Consider the following 13,367-nt stretch of genomic DNA (forward strand, 5'->3'; position numbering starts at 1 on the left):
TTCCAGCTGTCTTTTTTAATTTTAATTTTAATTTTTTTTAAGTGAACTCTACCCCAACGTGAGGCTTAAACTCTTGACTCCAGAGTCAAGACGTGGGGCTTGAACTCTCGACGTCAAGAGTCATATGCTCTACTGACTGAACCAGCCAAGTGCCCCCTCAACCAACTCTTTCAGTCAAACCAAGCACAGTGATCTGTCTGCAACCCTGTGCAATCAGAACTTCTAATCCTCACATCTCTCCATGCCTGTGTGGACATAAAACATCAATCAGTCTGACCAAAAGCTACAGGCAGAATAATTTGCAGAATTTTCCTACTTCAATTCTTTTAAGAGACAGTTTCAGAAGGCAATGATAAATTGAATGAAAGTGTGAGTAAGCCTGTGGACGAGTAAAAATAATTTATAGGCAGAATATGTCCTTTAAAATTTTACAATTTTTTTTTTGGCCAATTATTAAAGTAATATAGTTCATTGTAGAAAATACAGCAGAGCATAAAGAAAAAAAAAAAAAAGAATCACCTCCCACCATGGCTGTGAACAACTTTTTCAACCTAAGTAGTGGAGCTAAATGAACCTTCCACGATCAACAAATGTCCTCAAGTGTTTTGGTGTCTGCCTCTCATTTTAAGAATTCTCATCCATACACCCAAAGCCAATGACACTTCCCAGGCCAGCCTTGGTCTTGGACAGAATTGGGAGGCCCTATAAAGTGAGCGTTCAGGGTCCCCAAGTAGGCTGCTGCCCAGAAATACCGTTCTAATCTGCTCCCCAGAACCAGAACTCAGGAAAACAGCCCTTATTTCACAGTGAAAATTGGCTAAATGTGAATACCCATTGCCTTAAACTCATTCACAGTAAAATGTAAATAAGACGGGTTGATGTTTCTACAAAGAAAAGAGGGACATCCCAGAACTCCAGACATCTGTGGTAGGAAGCAGGGTGCCATGAAAAACCATCCTCATTCAGGAATGAACCATTCTGATGTCAGGCAGTCCTTCTTGTTAGTGACTTTTTTTTTTTTTTTTTTTTTAAATAGGCTTTATGCCCAGCACAGAGCCCATCGCAGAGCTTGACCTCAGGACCCTGAGATCAAGACTTGAGTTGAGATCAAGGGTCAGACGCTCAACCGACTGAGCCACTCAGGTGCCCCTTGATAGTGACTCTTTTAAAGCCTAAACCGGCCCTATCATAACTTTAAACATGGCTATTCTTTGAGCAAAAGCCACCTAAGGGCACTTGTCCTCCACTGAAATGGCGCTATGGCACCTCTGTCACTTGGGAAAGTTGGTCTGGCACATAAAAGTCAAATCACAGACATCCTTTCGTGTCTACCTCCCCCCTTTGGAAAATAGCCTCTTTCTCTCACATCTCCTGTTAAAATTAATTTAAAGTAGCAGTGAGCCTATCAGGCCAAGTTGTCCAGTTTCACATGAGAAATTTCTCATCGTTCCCCAGCACACAATCTTTCATGGCTTGTCTCCATGTCTGAATTAGACATGGCTCTGAGGTCACTGAACCTCAAATTGATGAAACCCCTTGAATTGGCTTGGACAAAGAGTCATCCTGTGTATTTGTTAAATAAAATTATCTAGTGTCTTTCAGATTCTTTTACAATGAACTAATTCCCTTGTTTCTTGGGAATTCTTTGATATTCCAAAAGCTTCTGGCACATTTTACATGAGACTTTTCTAGGTTCTTCTTCCTTAGAAACAGGAAGTTGACAAAAAGCTCCAAACATTTATTTTAGTTCCCAAAATTGGGATGGATGTCCAGAGGGTTCTAAAAATAGTAAACAGCCCTTCAACATTGAATTTTGTCTTTATCAAAATATTCAATCAATCTAAATTTAGTCTGAAATCTATCCAAGACCCACCTGGTTAGGTTTGGAGACATCTTGACACTCACTAATATTCTTGGGTCTGAAAATATTACACCTGGAAAATTGCTTTATTTCCATCCCGTGACAAGAAAAATGGTTATAATAACAACAAACATCGTTGGCGAGGACAGCTTCTTTTCATTGAACCATTCATTCTATTCTCTCTTTCATAACAGGAATTGGTGTTTCTAATCTAGGGACCACATCTACCTTGTTGCCTGTTTCTTTTTTAATAATACATTAGGTGAAATCTTTATAAAATTAGTGTTTTAAAGTGAACTGTTTCAAAGTGAACAATTCAGAGGCATTTGTTCTATTCACAGTGTTGTGCAACCAGCATCTCTATCTGGTTCCCAACATTTCCAGCATTCCAGAGGAAAACCCTGTGCACATTAAGCAATTTCTCCCCGTTCCCTCCTCCCCAACCCCCAGCCCCTGGCAACTACCCGCCTGTGTTCTGTCACTATGGATTTATCTATTTGGGATCTTTCATATAAATAAAACCGTACAATATGTAGATTTTTGTCTGGCCTCTTTCACTTAACATACTGGTTTGGAGGTTCATCCACAGTGTAGCGTATGAGAGTGCTTCATTCCTTTTTGTGGCTGGATAATTTTCTATTGTGTGTGCATATAACTATTTATCCATTGATGGATATTTGGGCTATTATTACCTTTTAGCTATTATGAATAGTCCTGCTATAAACATGTTTGTACATGTACTTGATCAAGTTCCTGTTTCAATTATTTGGAGTATAGACCTAAAAGTAAAAATTGCTGGGTCATATGGTAATTCTATGTTTAACTTTTTGAAGAACTGGTCAAACTGCCTTCCACAGTGGCTGTACCATTTTACATTCCTACTAGAAATGTATGAGGGTCCAATTTCTCCACATCCTTGCCAACACTTTTTTTTTCCTTTAAAAAAATTATGGTTATATGAGGCACCTGGCTGGCTCAGTGGGTACAGCATGCAACTCCTGATCTCAGGGTTGTGGGTTCGAGCCCCACACTGGGTGTGGAGATTACTTAAAAATAAAATCTTCTAAAAATAATAAAATTATTATTATAGCTATCCTAGTGTCATTGCCTGTTTTTTTTAATAAAGTTTTATTGGAACATAGCCATGTCCATTCGTTTACATGTCTATGGTGCTATAATGGCAGAGACTATATAGACTATAAATCTGAGATATTTACCATATGGCCCTTTAAGAAAAAGTTTGCTGGGGTACCTGCGTGGCTCAGTTGGTTAAGCGTCCGACTTCAGCTCAGGTCATGATCTCAGGTCGTGATCTTCATGAGTGCAAGCCCCACATCAAGATTTCTACTGTCAGCACAGAGCCCACTTCAGATCATCTTTCCCCACTCTCTCTCTGCCCCTCCCCCTCTCATCGCGCCCCCCCCCCCCTTTTTTCCCTTCCCTTTCTCAAAATAAATAAACTTAAAAAAAAATTGGCCCAACGCATTTAAGAAAAAAAAAAAAAGGAAAAGGTCGCTGTACTCTATTTTGGAAGATTAGCCCTTTTTAATTTGTCATTTTACTTGACAGCTCCCCAAAATAAGACCAAATAATATTGTGAGCTTAAATGAATTATCTTATTTTTAGTCTTAAATTTCTTTATGTGTAAAAAGATACAGTAGGGCTTATCGATTTCTTTATGTGTAAAAAGATACAGTAGGGCTTTGGAACTTTATAATAATCTGAAAAACTATGATATTTCCAAGATGGCCAATTAGTTTGCAGTTTATACTTCATGTAGTCTGTAACTTCTTCGGCTTTCTTCTGGCTTAAAGTAATGGATTCCTCCATAATTCTCTTTGATCTATTCATCATACAAGCATAGAACAGTGACCAATTCCCAGCTCATGCTGTTCTTTCTCTGCACCAAGTTGCAATGATTTGGTAGGATTGTCTAGGAAGGTAAGAACAAACGAGCAAGTGGGAATTCCTGGCTTCCCTAGAGAGGAGAAAAGAAACACTGTCAAAACCAAATGGCATCATTAATGGTTCTTGAATACACAGCTGTGCCCAGTTTAAGACTAAGCAGACTTTCTGCTGCTCCTTAACCTGGGGTGGGGAACCAGGAAGGAAATGAAGAGAAAGAGATGGAGTGAGAGAGAGAGAGAGAGAGAACAGACTATTTCATGGTACGTCACTAGAGAAATGCTGACATTGGACAGCCTATCAGTAACCTGTTTATCCCCTTAGAAGGCTGCGAGGATGAGCCAGATACTTAGCAGGATCCTCGATCTGAACAGCTCTGCCAAGAGTTGGGTGTGGATGAGCCCCTAAAAATACTGTAGTCCAGCCCCTCACTTTGCGATGAAATGAAATGAAGCTGAAATGAAAGCCGAAAGGGGCTTTGAAATGAAGACAAGTGAGGTGCCTGGCCCATATTCACTGGGGGAATTGGCTGCAGATCATGAATAAGCCCGGATGCTCCCATCCGGGGGAAAGGAGGTACCAGCGCAGACAGCAAAGCAGATGTTTTGTAACTCATCGGATGAAATGTACATGTAGGGCAGTCAGGAAAAAAGGGGGATGTAAGTAAATGTCGCCTGCTGCGGTCAGGAAGGACACACCTGGTCCTTAGGGAGCTGGATGACATACCTGGGCATTTCTCAGCATCGTGTCTCTAAGATGGTTGGAATGGAGCCAGGCCATGAACAGAGAGCGCTGTGTTAGGCTTCACCCATCAACAAGCGGGGGTGTAATTGGTGAACAGACTATAAACACTGTGGAGAGGGCTCAGAGGGTGTGTGTCCATCCCTCCACACAAGGAACCAGGTGTTCTCCACCAAGCGCAGCCGATGCCCCAGTTTGGCCTGGTCTGACTCAGTTGAACCGACTTCTGTCATCAGCAAGTCCTGTGCATGTATCCCCTGTGGTCCTGCCAGTGCCAGAGTCGAGGTGGCCACTACTTGATATGAAGTCTTTTTATTATTGTGGAACAGCTTCTAGTTCTGAAATTGCTCAAAGGTCATTTTCTCCCCAGCTCTACTGAAATATGATTGACAAGAATTGTATATACTTAGGTTGTATAACATGATTTTTTTTTAACTGTGTGTGATGTGGTTTAATAGGTGTGTCCATTGTGAAAGGATTATCACAGTGAAATTACTGAGCACATCCACACCTCAAATAGTTACCCTTTTTTTTTTTCCCCCAAACTTCATTTTTTAAATCCAGGACCACCTGCTCCCTGAATCTCCTTCTCGTCCCATCCTGCTTCCTCCCCACACTTTTACACAGGCTGTTTCCTCTGCTGGAAGGTACAGGTTCTATATTTCAGTCAACTTCTACAAATCTCTCAAGACTCAACTCGGATACCGCCTGCTCCAGGAAGTCTTCCCTGACCCCATCATTTTCCTATCTCGTTTTTACCATTGCATGGATCATACCCTAACATGCTTTCCCGTTTATCTGTCCTCCTTCTCAGTGAGTCTGCAAGTCTCTGGAGGACAGGCGCTGGCTCTTCTACTTCTGCCTGCCTTACATCTAGTTCCCTACCACTTGCAGCAGGCACTCAATGGCCGAAGGGATGAAGGGATGAATGATTCCAGCGGCCATCTCTCCCTCTGAGCACCCTCCCTGCTTAGGCTCTGAGACGGGACTTCCCTTATGGGTGCTTTTTGGAAGAGAGCAGACTTTTGTCCCCATTACCCTGTTGGGTTGTGAGCCAAAGCTCACATGTGTCCTAATGTGACCTTTCCTACCTCCATTAAATGGTCACCACCAGCGCAATCTCTCCACTAGAAACCTGAGTATGATTCTTGGCCTGAGTTTTCATACTGGCCTCAGTAACTTCTCTTCAATTCTCCCTCTGTCACCCACAGCAGAGGAGACCGGGCCCCTAGAGACAAACTGGGGAGACAGCCTCCTGACTGCACCTCTTCCATAAATCTATCACCCATACTGCAGCATCTTGAACACAACTCCAGACCCGATCCAGCCACACAGCTCCTCTCCTTAAAGTTTCCCTGGCTCCTGGGCCCTCGGGGTTGTCTGGGCCCCTGAGTGGGACACACAGGCCCTTCCACAGCTGCTGTCCTCCCCAGGCGCCCTGTGCTATCTGCCCACCAGAAGTCCCCTGCTCCTTCCTGACCCTGGGCCTTGTATCTGTGGTTGTCTCTATTTTGCCCTTCCTTGAGTCCCTCAGACTTCTCCCCAGCTCAAAAATCGCCTTCTCTGCGGAGCTTTCTCTTGGAGACTGAGCCACCCCCCTCTCCCTCCTACCTCCCACCAGTCTGGCCCCCCTGGGAGCACCTCCACGTGGCTGTATCCCAGTAGGATGGCCTTCTTCCCAGTTACATGTGAACTCCCCAAGGGAGGGCCTGTCTGCGCTTTTCTCACCTCCCTGACAGCTAACACACTGATTAGCAAGAGAATTGCCATTTACAAGAATGTCTAAGCCAACTGGGTCTTTTGGTCTTCATGAAGCAGGGAGGTTAAGGAGCAGAGGGGGCAGGATGTGCAGAGGGAGGGGCAGTCAGGCATGTGTTCTTCTTGGCTGGGAGCCAAAGACAAACATACCCAATACCTGCCTTATACCAGCTGAGGGTCAGCTATGTATCTGCTAATTATGCATGCAAAACATCCTCATATCAGGCCCATCCAGTCCTGGCATTGGTCATGTTAGCCGAGAGGGCTGAGTGGGGTGAGCGGGAGGTTTGGATGATAGTAGCAGCTGGAGGGGAGGGGAGGGCAGCAGCTGGTGATGAAGGGGCACCCTGGCAGCACTTGGTGCTGGCCCTGCTCTGGTGCCCTGCAGCTGTCACCAAGCAGGAGACAACTGTCATTCTGGTGGATGTGTTAGTATCCCTTTCCTGGCTAACCTCTGGGGAGCATTATGGTGTAAAGGAAGGGACAGGATTCAGGACTGTGGAGACCTGGGCTCCAATCCCGGGTCAGCCACTGGTAGCTGTGTGATCTCAAGCAAGTTACTTTTTTTTTGGTTTTAATATGAAATTTATTGTCAAATTGGTTTCCATACAACACCCAGTTCAAGCAAGTTACTTAACCTCTCTGATCTTCAGACTCCTCTTCTAAAAAATAGAAATTAAAAAAAACAAAACAAAACACCTTACTTCTCAGGATTATTCATTCCTAGAGAAAATATTTTTTGAGTCCTCATGTGTATCATCTCTTATTTAGTGAATAGGAATACATAATTATTTAAATATTAGTTTCTTTCCTTTCTGCTATTTATTCCCTAGTCAAAGCCCACAATCCTTAGACAAATCGCCTCCATTCTTTCTCTCCAGTGCACACAATATTTCCTCCAAGGTAAGATCATCTGATAGTAATAGTAACATTTAACATTTGTCAGGTACTTACTGCGTGCTGGGCACTATTTGACGTACTTCGATATATTTACTAATTTAATGCTCATAACACAGTGAGATTGGGGTTTTACAAGTAAGGGAAAGGAGGCATGGAGAGCTAAGGAATTTGTCAAGGTCACTCAGCTTTCAGATGATGAAGCTGGGATTTGAATCTGGGCACCCCAGTTCCAGCCCATAGTCTGAGCCAGTGTGTTAGAGATCACACAGTTCAGCCCCTCTGGATGATACCGTGTCTGCATAGCCGTCTCTCTCCCCAGTCCCTCTTCTTCTCTGCTCAGCTGAAGAAAGTGAAGGTCACTTTGAGCTTTGTGCAGGATTTGGTGACATGCTTAAAGTTATACAACTACTTGTGTCATTTGTCCTGAGTCCCATTCCTGTGCCCTTCCCATGACATTAGGCAACACTACACAATCTGTGTGAAGGCAAATGGCTGAAATTAATTACTATTTTGAGGAAATCATAAATGACCTTATCCTGCTAGTTGTAACAATCATTCAAAGGTATCAGATCTGATGGTAAAAAAATATATGTATTTCCATTAGATACCATGATGTTTGTTTTCATTAAGACCAATCTGAAATGCATTCTTTGTTTTTGCTGGTGTTTCAGTTTCTATCCCCATAAATATTTGTGCTGTTGTCTTAGTTTCAGTTAGTTTTTGCTGTTTTCCTTGGACTGGGTTTTTCTGAAGGGATGGGGGTGCAGTATTTACAGTCATCTTCAAAACTTTGTATCCCCAAAGCACGGTAGCCATAGCTCAGAGATGACATCGATGTACAGTCAAAACAAGCCTGGGGGGCTTCGTGAGCTCAGCAATGCTGTGTCTTAGCAGCGGGGTGACCCTGAATCTCAAGACACCCGGAGGCAGCCTCCCCAAGGAACACTGAAAACAAGCCCTCCGTGGAATCTTTGTGAACTTTGCTCCTGAGCTGCCTGAGGTCATCATAATCCAAAACGTAAGTCTAGGAGAGAATGCTTTCTTGTGTCAAAGGGGTCCACAACCCAGGAGATAAGAGGCGGTAGGCGGCATGGAGAAATTGGGGCATGTGTTTGCAGAGGGTGGTGTGGGTGATGAGACATTGTAGGAAGAAAACTACCTGCAGATAAAAGAATTTCCCAGCTCACTGTGTGAGTGGACAAATTCCTCTGAGTTTTGATTTCCTCTTCTGTAAAATGGGAATAGTACTTGTCTTGCCTATTCCCCAGGGACCAAATGAGGAAATTAAGTAAATAAGATCAATTTGAAACCTGTAAAGTGCTCTAGAAATGTGATGAATTATATTATTGCTATTCTGTAATGTTTAGTTAAGGTTTTTTAAAAATATTTTTATTTATTTTTGAGAGAGAGAGAGAGAGAGAAAGACAGAGCACGAGTGGGGGAGGGGTAGAAACAGACGGAGACACAGAATCCGAAGCAGGCTCCAGGCTCTGAGCTGTCAGCACAGAGCCTGATGGGGCTCGAACCCACAGACCATGAGATCATGACCTGAGCCGAAGTCGGATGCTTAACTGACTGAACCACCCAGGTGCCCTTCTGTAATGTTTATAACAAAAGAAGTGGAATTTCCCCCAGAACAACATATGTAATATAAAACAGTGATTTCCACTAAAATGCACCAGAGAAACAATGATACAATTCATTATGACAAAACATCTACTGCATTTTTAAACCCAGCAAAAGAGAACTTTGCCAACATACTAACAAAACAACAAAACACGGCAAGCTAGTGCTTGTTTTGTTAGTATGTTTGCCATGGAACTTCCCATGGGCACCAGCCCTAAGTGTTGCAGACACATGGAGGAGGGCGAGGCCAGTGAAATGTGCACCCTGGAAGAGCCAAGTTCTCTATGTCACAAGGGGGGACCAGGCATAGTCACTGGGGCTTTCACTCTAGGGTAAGGGGAGCTCAATGCCAAGGCAAATGTTAAAGCCTTCTATGGACTAAATTTTCTCCCCCAGATGTATATGTTGAAGACCCAACCTGCCATGTGGCAGTATTTGGAAATAAGGCCTTTGGGAGGTAATTAAGGTTAAATGAGGACATAAGGATGGAGTCCTAATCCACTAGGACTGGCGGCTTTATAAAAGGAGAGCGCTTCCTCTCCTTCCCCTCCCCCTCCCTCAGAGGAAAGGCCACTCGAGGACAAAGCAGCCATCTGCAAACAGGGAAGAGAGCTGTCACTAGAAACCGAACCCTGCTGGAACTTTGATCTGGACTTCCAGCCCCCAGAACTGTAAGAAAATAAATCTCACCCAGTCTGTGATGTTCTGTTATGGCAGCCCCAGAAGACTAAGGCACTGACAGTGTCTTCATTTTTGTTTTATAACTCAAAAGAAAATCAAGTTTTCTTTCAAATATATTAATCTCGGTGTGCCTGGGTGGCTCAGTTGGTTAAGTGCCCGACTCTTGATTCTGGCTTAGGTCACAATCTCACGGTCATGAGATTGAGCCCCGAGTTGGTCTTCACACTGAGCATGGAGCCTGCTTGGGATTCTCTCTCTCTCTCTCTCTCTCTCTCTCTCTCTCTCTCTCTTTCTCTCTCTCTCTCTCTCTCGGTCTCTCCCCTCCCCCCCCCCACCACTCATACTATCTTTCCCTCTCAAAATAAACTTTAAAACATATATATATTAATCTCTGCAACTTCTACCTATACACCCAATAAAAACAAGAAAGTTACAATTCCAATGGAAAAGTCTTGGGGCAGTTGGCGAAGGCTCCAACTTCAGGTCAGGTCATGATCTCACAGTCGTAGGTTTGAGGCCCGCGTTGGGCTCTATGCTCTGGATTCTGTGTCTCCCTCTCTCTCTGCCCTTCCCCCACTCGCACTTTGTCTCTGTCTCTCTCTCTCCCTCAAAAATAAAGTAAACATTAAAAAAATTTAAAAAAAAGAAAAGAAAAGAAAAGAAAAGTCTTACTGGGTACCCTTTCGTCTCAGGGAGGTCGCCTAGAGAAAAAGTGGATTTCATTGTAGTCTGTCTGCCCATTCTCCTCGGGATCAATCTGCTCTTTCAAAAGTTCACAAAATCAGGGGGCGCCTGGGTGGCTCACTCAGTTGGTTAAGTGTCTGACTTCTGCTCAGGTCATGATCTCACGGTTCTCAAGTTCGAGCCCTGCGTCAGGCTCTGTGCTGACAGCTCAGAGCCTGGAGCCTACTTCGGATTGTGTGTCTCCCTGTCTCTCTGCCTCTTCTCTGCTCATGCTGTCTGTCTGTCTCTCTCTATCTCTCAAAAACAAGTAAACATTTAAAAATTTTAAAAATAAAAGTTCACATAATCAGGAAATGCCAAGGTTGCAGAGGATCTTAAGTGTTACTGGTCGAGTCGTGCACGAAAGTTTCCATTTTATTCCCAGAGTGAACAGACTGAAAACTCGCACATTGGATTTTGACCCTTCAGGTCATATCCTGGCTCTCTATCCCAGTCTTCTCATCTATAAATGGGAATAATAGAATAATAGCATCATCTGCCTCGGGCCAGCTGTAGAGAAGAAATGGAGTACGTAGCCCAGAGTAGTGTCCGGCACCCCATACGTGCCCAGTTAACGTTAACTACTACGATCAGTCTTAGAACAGTCAGACAGAGAATACCAAATACTCCGCAACGGAGCTAAGGCTACAGACCTCCCATTGGCGAGTCAGTGTGTCCTCTACGCCTGCCAATTTGTTATCTATGGATCTGTCAAGCCAATTAACTGAGTATCATAATAAGCGGAGGAAAATATTAGAAGAGAAGGACAATAGAATTAATTAAATGAAATCCAATTCAGGAAATCCTTTCGCTCAAGACAAGTGAAGCCATTGTCTACATGACACAGAAAGGTACTCTTTGTACAGATGGCTCACTGCTCCACACGATGTGCCTGGCACCCCTGTTCGATTAGCGTGCAAAGGGATGTCAACAGAGAGGCTTACACAGTGCAGACCCCTTCCCAACATGGAGAATGGGTGGCCCTGGAGGACGCATAGGGCACCTTAAGTCATAGGACAAAAATACGGCCCAGCTTCCTGCAGCAAACATCTGCATGAATTTTTAAGATAAAATTTAATACCTTGAAGAACTTTCAGGCATGCCATATTCTGTCTCTGGCTGTGCCTCCAGTTCCACAGGGACTGCGAACTCTGCTCAGCCAGGGAGCTCTGGGGCAGGGGGAAGAGCCCCAGACTTGGACAAAGCTTCGTGCCTGCCACTTGTACCTGGGCTATCCCAGCAGCCTCCCAGCTGCTTTCTTCTTTCCCACAGAGTGATCTTTGTCAAACTGGATAGGCTCAGCCCATCCTCCCTGAGGAAACACCGTCCACACCTCCCTCTGGCCAGTGGAATGAAGTCCGTGTTTGTTTAACTTGGCACAAGGCCTCACAGCCTAACTCCCCACAACCCTTAATTTAATTTAATTTAATTTAATTTAATTTAATTTAATTTTAAGCTTATTTATTTTGAGAGAGAGCAAGAGAGAGAATCCCAAGTAGGTTCCTCAGTGTCAGCACAGAGCCCAACGTGGGGCTCGAACTCACGAACCGTGAAATCCTGACCTGAGCCCGAAATCAAGAGTGGGATGCTTAACTAACTGAGCCACCCAGGCGCCCCTCCCCACGGCCTTTTAAGCCTTTGCTATCCCTTGCTGATATCCTGTGGCTGCCCTCACACCTCTCTCCCTCCACACCTCAGCCCCCTGTTCTCTATCAGTCTTTCCCTCTCCTTCCTGGGCTGTCCCACCTGCAAAACCTTGGCTGTCTGAGATTGCATTCGAAATCCCGCCAGTGGAAAGCTCTCCAGCCCCTTACCCCCAAAGCCCTGGTGCCCAGAACCCAAAGCTGAATACCATCAGCACTTCACTACCAGTATTCACTGGCTGTTCAAATTAGTATGTAACTGGTTGTCCGTAGGCGCTGACTACAATTTTGTTCCCATTCGCTTTTCTTGTTTGCAGAGAAAGTTTCCGGACGAAGTTCGAACTGCTCTTTTGAAATGAAATCTCAGCAGATTTCATCTCCAAACAGAATTAAAACAGGAAGTGAAATTCTAAAGCGTGCTCCACTGTGACAAAAGTTACATTACGAAACCCAAGTGTCCTCATCTATTAGGTGGCTCCAGTGTCCTCAGGGGCAGAAGGACTTTCCGGGGCTCCCACAGTTGAGATTCCCTGGAAATTCACTGAAAGAGGTTCTCACTGCGTTTACTTCGCTCCAAAACATGTGAGGGTTTTGAATGCCAAGAAAGCCCCTGTGACTCTAAGTCAGATCCTGGGAAGAAGGAGCTGCAGGGAGCCAGGCTGGAGGCCAGCAGCAGCTTAGAAGACACAAAAGTGTTTCCTTTATTTAACAAAAAAATAAATAAAAAACCTTTCGTGGAGGAAGTTTTGTGTCCCCAGGCAAGTTCCGTCTTCACTAAGCCAGCTGAGCTAAGCTCTGCCAGCCTCTTCCAGAATGAGGGAGAAGAGAGGTGCCTGTGGTGCACACCAGGGCCGAGTGAACCAACAGTGAATTCTGCTCCTTTTATAAATAACAAACCAAGCGCTCCTCACTCTTATCCCAAAGAATCCATCAAAACCAACCTTGCTGTGAGGACATCACCAGTTCTCAAATGCCTCTGGTTTTGTCTGATCATGTTCACGTCTTTATTTTCTTGTTGTTTTGTTCTTCCCACAATGGGAAGTAAACAAGCATCAATAAACAAATGAACAAAGAAAAAGAAAGCAATGGCCATGCTGGGAACACAGGCGTGTGCCCCAGCCGGCAAGCAGGGAAAGGCTGAGACTGACGGAGGATGCTTTCTTCCGAGTATGCTAATATTTTGTGCCGCCCCAATCTCCGCAACAGCCCCTTCATTTTATTGTTATTGTTTGTTTTGTCATCCATCCATTCATCTAACAATTATTGAGCTTTATTGCATTGAGAGTCACCCATTAACACAACGTTAGTGGTTCTTAAACTGTAGTGCTTCAGTCACCCCGTGACTTACTAAAATGCAGACACGGGACCAGAATCCCTGACTTGTGTAGCAAGGGGTGGGGCGCTGGAAATTGCATTTCTTAAAAATTTCCAGGGGCTGCAAATGTTACTAACCCTAGGAGCACAGTCTGAGAAGCCTGCATGAATACGTTCGCCACCAAATCCCTAAAAGGCCCAGAACTTAGTTGATG

General features: G+C 44.3%; 2 long non-coding RNA genes across 3 annotated transcripts in view; one reads left to right on the plus strand and one right to left on the minus strand.

The window, feature by feature from the left end:
- Window positions 1–11,467, minus strand: part of LOC147575544 (uncharacterized) — a 48,869-nt gene extending 37,402 nt beyond the window's left edge. Inside the window, exon 1 of the long non-coding RNA XR_015242496.1 lies at window positions 11,277–11,467. This is a non-coding gene — a long non-coding RNA (uncharacterized LOC147575544). The remainder of the gene's footprint in view (window positions 1–11,276) is intronic.
- Window positions 1–13,367, plus strand: part of LOC147575545 (uncharacterized) — a 52,667-nt gene that overhangs the window by 12,521 nt on the left and 26,779 nt on the right. The gene's annotated exons all lie outside the window — the stretch shown is intronic.

Source organism: Puma concolor, chromosome D3, assembly GCF_028749965.1.
Source record: "Puma concolor isolate L17-30 chromosome D3, mPumCon1.1.hap2, whole genome shotgun sequence".
Classification (NCBI taxonomy): Eukaryota; Metazoa; Chordata; class Mammalia; order Carnivora; family Felidae; genus Puma; species Puma concolor.